Source organism: Grammomys surdaster, unplaced genomic scaffold (genome assembly GCF_004785775.1).
Source record: "Grammomys surdaster isolate TR1022 unplaced genomic scaffold, NIH_TR_1.0 126176, whole genome shotgun sequence".
Taxonomy (NCBI): Eukaryota; Metazoa; Chordata; class Mammalia; order Rodentia; family Muridae; genus Grammomys; species Grammomys surdaster.
The window spans coordinates 823,512-830,622 of NW_021620983.1; positions in this window are offsets into that span (position 1 = coordinate 823,512).

Genomic DNA, 7,111 nt, shown 5'->3' on the forward strand with positions numbered 1-7,111 from the left:
CACCAAAGGGTGAACAAATACACACAACACTCTTTACATATGTGTGCATCACCAAAGGATGAACAAATAAATACATACAACAGAACATGTGTGTTCTGTTACAGTGTGTGCTGTCACCAAAGAGTGAACAAATAAATACACACAATACCCTTTACATGTGTGTGCTGTCATCAAAGGGTAAACAAATGAATACATACAACACCCTTTATATGTGTGTTCTGTCACCAAAGGGTGAACAAACACATACAACACCCTTTACATGTGTGTGCTGTCACAAAAGGGTGAACAAATACACACAACACCTTTTATATATGTGTTCTGTTATCAAAGGGTGAACAAATACACACAACATCCTTTACATGTGTGTGTGTTTTTTTTTTTTTTACTATACTCAGAATTGTAGAGGACTTGCATTTGGAGTTTCTAGTTACACTAGAAAACAAACTTGGGATCTGGGGGTGCAGTAGTCTGGGTTTTGGCTTACAGGCTCCATGGCCATGGGCAGGTCATGCAAGCCCTCTGACACTTTGTCTTTATTAACAGTACATAGTACTTTTGTACCTCACAGAGTCATAATTAGAACACATGAAATCAATGTCACGCCAAGTGTAGTGTCTTCAGAGGTGGATGAAACACAAGACAAGTTTCATGAATATGGTTAAAGCAAACCCCACTTATAACAGCTATGATTAATCCAATCTGTTAGAGGATAATCATTTACTTTTTAAGATTTTCTGAAAATATGTTTAAAATGACAACTTCCCTGTTATTTATTTTTAAAAGCTTTAATTTGACCATTAGGCTGTGGCTTAGCTCTGGAACCCCCTTGGCATTCTGTGAGCTGGCAAACCTTGGCCTGTTCCTAGCAACCAATACCCCATCTGGGCCCTGGCCTCTTGAACTCTGTGGTGCTTACACTGCTCTCCTGGCTGGTTGAGGCCCATGTCTCATATGCACATGCTCCCTTTTGCTTTCAGGCAGGTGAACTTGTGAGCCTCACCCAATCAGGACACACATTGTCTCCCAGTGCAGTCTACACTGTGGCCAAAACAACCCCCACAAATTCCACAAAATGTGTTTAGATGGGTGTGGCAGTGGTACACAGTTGTGATCTGAGCACAAAGGATGCTGAGGCAGAAGGATTGAGACTTGACAGTAACCTGGAATATGTAGTGAAATACTGTGTTAAAAAATTAGGAGAAGGAGAAGAAAGAAAAGAAAAAAGAAAAAGAGAAGAGAAGGAGGAGGAGGAAGAAGAGGGAGAGGAGGAGGAGGAGGAAAAGGGAGAGGAGGAGAAGGGACAGGGAGGAGGGAGAAGAGAAAGAAAGGAAGAAGAGGAAGAAACATGAAGGAGAAGGGACAAGTGTTAAGTAAAGATGTTAATAATGATTTTATTTAATATTCTTAATTTTGTCATGTAAGGACATTAATGAATAAAGCAACTCTATCATTTACCTTCATTATCATTTCATAAGAAAAAAGACACTCCAATAGCACTAAATTGAAACAGACATAATTTCATAATTCAGAAACTGTATAAATTAGCTTTATGAAGAATTCATGACACTATCTGCTAATCCCCATTTGGAAACAGATGAGCAGAGCCCTGTCAAGGACCAACAGCCCACAGCCACCCATACATTCCTTCAAACAACATTTGGGGCAGAGGCTGGCCCTCTTGTTTTATAGATCAGAGTGTGGCAGTGGGCCAAATCCCAATTATTTTCCAGGGTAACCATCCAGGTTGGTGTTCTTTGGACCACATTTGCTAAATTCGGGTTTTGATCACATGAAACTACCCCTGTTCATGTTAACCTTGACAAAAACTAGGCCCATATTAATTCACTATTTTTTCTTTTCTTTTTCCTTCCTTCCTTCCTTCCTTCCTTCCTTCCTTCCTTCCTTCCTTCCTTCCTTTCTTTTTTTTTGGTTTTTAGAGACAGGGTTTCTCTGTGTAGCCCTGGCTGTCCTGGAACTCACTCTGTAGACCAGGCTGGCCTCGAACTCAGAAATCCACCTGCCTCTGCCTCCCAAGTGCTAAGATTAAAGGTGTGTGCCACCACCACCTGGCTATTTTTTTCTTCAGCAATTCCCAAACAGCAGAGGTTGATATGCAAAGAATGACCCAACATGCCAGATGTTACATTCCTCATGTCTCATCTCAAGAGAGAAACACCAGATCTGCCTCTTCATGGAGGTCCCCATTTTATATTGATAAATATATTTATAAAATTTCATCTTCAATAGAATACAGCACAGAATTGCTTTAAAATTCCCCATGTTTCCAGCCTTTGCACTTTTAGGGCCCCATTAGTAGGAATTACTCCTCTTTATAAGTTGGTGACTAATTTTAGTTTTTCCTCTTTCCCTAAATATTTATGACAGCTGTCTGTCTGCATCCTGTTAGTCTAAATCCTATCCCAAGTCATGACTCATGGTTTTGTAAATTTGACTTTCTCTCTGTTGTAACCTACACATGTTCTTATTAGTTTAGAATTTTCTTCTTCTATCTTTTTAAAAATATATTTTATGTTTAATTATGTGTATATGTGCATGTCTGTGTGTGTTGGCAATGCAGACAAGAGGCATGGATCGCTTGGAGCTGGAGTTACAGGCTGTTGTTAGCTGCTCAATTTGAGCCATTTCTTCAGCCCTGATATCTCTTTAATACTTAAAGCAAGTGAATTGTCTTATAACATGTGGGTGTTTAATCAGAATCTATTACTTATTCTGATGTTTCTTGCTGTTCCAACTTTTTCAACTATAAAACAGTTCCGTCATTTGAAATAGCTAAATCATGAGGAAAAGACTATGAAATTTTATGTCTCCTGAGATTAAAATAAGGGCATCAGTTGATGGCATGAACATACCATATACCTGCCTGTTCACAACTACCTGCAAGACAGCCTTGTCACCAGAATGACAGATCATTCTCATAAATTTGGCCAATAAAAGTCCTGACCCTGGGACCATACAGTGAGATCTTGGGTCATTTTCTAAGGCCATAACAAATACAATAGACTGGATAATATATAAAGAAAATATCTTTTCACAGTTCCAGAGACTCCAAAGACAGATACCGTGGGGCCAGCATCTTGATGCCCATCTTGCTGTTCCCTAATATGGCAGTAAAGTTCTCTCTTCCTTGTCTGGCAAAGTTATGGATCTCACTATGACCTCATCCAACCCTCATTATCTTACAAACACCCTGCCTCAGAGTTTGACCAATCTGTGAGTTTTGGACTGAATAATTGGAGCATCAAATCTGAAGCCTCAGCCCATGGAGGTGCCACACACTTAGAATGGTAGTCTCTACTCAGTTAAACCTCCGTAGGGAATACCCTGCGCCTCCTAAGTCAAAGCAACCACCAGAAGAGTGGCTTACCTGCTGCTTACTGTTTACTCTTGTCACTAACCCTGCTGGCTCCCCTTTTATCTGATCATGGACCAGAACCTCTCAAATCAAAAAAGTGAGGTCCTGCCTGGGCTTCTTAGTCTCATTAATAAAAGAATTTAAGAACACTGAAGGGCTAGAGAGATGGCTCAGCAGTTAAGAGCATTTGCTGCTCTTCCAGACAGAGTTCAATTCCCAGCACCTACATTGGTGCCTCTAACTGTCCATATTCCAGCTCTAGGGCACTTTGGTCTCAACGGGAACTTATACATAATACACATGCATGTTCACATGCCCATACACAGACACACATGCATATGTACCAATTTTTATAAAAGGGCTCAAACAGAAGTTCAAAGACTTTTTTTTAAAAATCAGAGTTTAAAAGATTCCCTATCCCCAGCCTGGCAAGCTGTGAATCTTAGCAATTGGTTAGAGAAAAGAAAAATGCCATGTTTTCTAAACTAGTTAGACACATGGCCAGTAAGCAGCTGTGTGGCAGGAAGGGAGGCTGGGAGAAACAGTAATGAAACCCAGAGTATCGGAGAAAGCATACTTAGGTTCTGGTCAGTACCTAAAGAAACGAGACAGAAAATGGAAACCTTTCAGCCTCAGGTCTTAGAAAGGTGAGCAGACCTAACAGAACCTCCTTGGTGGCTTGTAGGGACTGTGTTGGAGTGGGGAGAGGCATGGAATTCTGGGAAGGAAAATACAGTGTCTCATTTAAAGAAGGATTCCTATCTCTTTAGCATAGGCAAGGTGAGCCTGTCTTCCTTGGAATGGTCCCTTGGCCAAGTGGCTGACCTGGCCGAACTGTTAGGTCTCTGCTCCAACTAGAGGTTCCTTTTCTTGACTAGAGGGATTTTTTTCCCTTTATTTGAGTTTTACTGTTATTCTTACAAATTGAAGGATTGGACAGATCAAAATTGACCCGTGGGCATCTCTGCAGGGATTTTCTTGATTGTTAATTGATAGAGGAGGGCCCAGCCTACTGTGGGCAGCATTATTTACTGGGCAGACAGTACTGGGCTATGTAAGAGATCTAGCTGAGAATGAACCTGTGAGCAAGCCAGCAAACATCTTTCCTCCATAGCTTCTGCCTCAGTTTCTGTTCTGGGTTTTCTCAGTGATGGCCCTAAACCTGTTAGCTGAAGCAATGCCTTTGTCCCCACAAGTTGCTTTTGGTCAGAATGTTTCATCACAGCAACAGAGATGGAACTAGAACAGCAGGGAAGCTAATATCTTCCCTGTGGCTGGAATGCTGGGCTTGAATTTTCCTTTTTGGCTTGTGAGGTTATAGAAAAGCATTGTCTGGAGCTTCAGGTGGCTGACCTTTTCTCTCAGCACTCTTGCTACAGTCCCTAAGGTGACTGAGTGTGACCCACATATGTGGCTAAACAGTTAATAGGAGAGCAGCAGCCTTCCTCAGGCTACAAATTACCACAGATGAGTCACAGCTCCCAGACCAGGTGTCCTGGAAGCTCCTTTATCCCTCTTTCTTTCCCATAGCTCAGCTTCCAGAACTGAGCACACAGCCAAGGAAGCAAGGAAGGATGCAGGTTATCAGGAAGATGCAAATGCATAAATTGGAATACCCGTAATGCCATGCAGAGGCACAGATTAAAGAGCTGAAATCTTCTTGGAAGCCACATTCCTGTCACAGTTAAATGCTGTGTGTTAGGTCTGAACTGACAGGTGGGCACCAGCCATGCTGGTCTCAAATACACAAATATGGAGATGCCACAACTTTTTCTGTACTCCTAAAGTGACAGGACAAGGTTGAGTTAGAGGAAACGGCTGCTTGGGGGTTTCCACCATGCCTGGGGCTCATTGCCTGATTTAGCTCCAAACTTTAATGACAAAGTTAAACTGAAAAAGTAGACCCCTGGGAGTCAAAAATAAACCCATGCACTCCAGGTTATTTTAGACAATTCCAAATATGCTTTTCTGGGCCCAAACTTCCTTCTCCGGGAGACTGCAATGAAGAATTAAAATCAGATTACTTATATTTCAAAATGCACCTCATTCTCTAACATTGATTGACTACCACATAGAAAATAGTGTGTTTGCATTGCAATCTGAAATCAATAAGGAAAAACTACACCAAACACAGTAGTTTGCTTGCTAGATGAAAGTCTAAATACGTTAAATATCAGTTTCCTGAAGGCAACCAAGTGTTCACCGTGGTTATACAAACCTTATAGATCAATACAATGCTAATTCCTGGCTACTTCAAGCTACATGAAATAAACAATACATCCAGAAAGTTTCCATTTTAATGATTAAAAGAGATAAAGACATGTTTATGTAACAGCTTCTGGGAAAGCTTTTATGATGAACTTAATTCCTGTATCCAACTAGATTCATGCAAAAACAAAAATCTGTAATCAAAACATGTTTTATCTCTTTGGGCAAAGGCCCATGTCTTATTACTGAGACACCTGGCAATAAAAGTATAATAGATTATTTTACATTTGAGTAAGTGTTTAAGAAACTCTATGTAGGGGCTGGAGAGGTAGCTCAGTCGGTAAAGTGCTTGCCCAGCATGGAGAAAGTTTAGGGTTCAATTCTCAGGGCTGCCTAAGATCGGCTTGGAGGCAGGTAGAGGTGTGAGGATCAGAAGTTTAACATGATGCTTAGCTACAGAGTGAGTTTGAGACCAGCCTGGACTCCAGAACCTGTGTAAATAAATAAATAAATAAATAAATAAATAAATAAAGCTACTTTCATAGATCACCACTCGACAGAACAGTTCACTTCCGCCATAGTAAGCATGCATGGGGACAGCTTACCTCCCCACTTAACAAGGACTATAATTGATTGATAACATGTGACAATGGACAAGGAACAAGAACCACATGTGACATCCAGACATGGAAGATGTCCCAGAAAGACACTCCATGAATAAGTATCTATCATTTTTTGAAGATTTTTTTTGAGCCATGTATATATGTATGTATCTATGTAGGGATATATGCACATGAATTCATTTGGCCACAGAGGCCAGAAGAGGGTTCATTAGAAAGAGGAGCTGGATGGGGCTGAAGTGATGGCTCAGTGGTTAAAAGAACTTTTTGCTACTGCAGAAGACAAGGTTCAATTCCCAGCACCTACATGGTGCCTCACAACTACCCATAACTTCAGTTCCTGGGGATTTGATGCTCTTTTCTGAGCTCCATGGGTACCAGACACATATGCAGGCTAAACACACACACAAAGGAAAATAAAACACATCTTTAAAAAACCATTTAGTTAAAAAGAAATAAAAGGAAGGAAGAGGAGCTGGAGTTACAGGAAGTCACGGGCCACTTGATGTGGGTGCTGGGAACTGACCTCAGGTCCTCTATAAGAGCTGCAAGTGCTCTCAACCACTGAGCCATATTGCCAGGCCCCATGAAAAGGTGTCAAAGTATTGAGGACATGGTAAAGAGGCAATGAGAACTGAACGTATTGTGACTTATTTTCATAGAGATTTCCTTCAAGATGGTGAAAACATATGCTTGACTAAGAGTAAAGGCAAAAAATAGAACTGACTTCCTAGCAACACTTGGTTTGAGTTCTCTCTCTCTCTCTCTCTCTCTCTCTCTCTCTCTCTCTCTCTCTCTCACACACACACACACACACACACACACACACAAGATGAATGGGAAAAAAAGAAGCAAAGAACTCATCATCATCAAATAAGGTTTGTAGCTTTTTTTTTTGGTATAATAACTG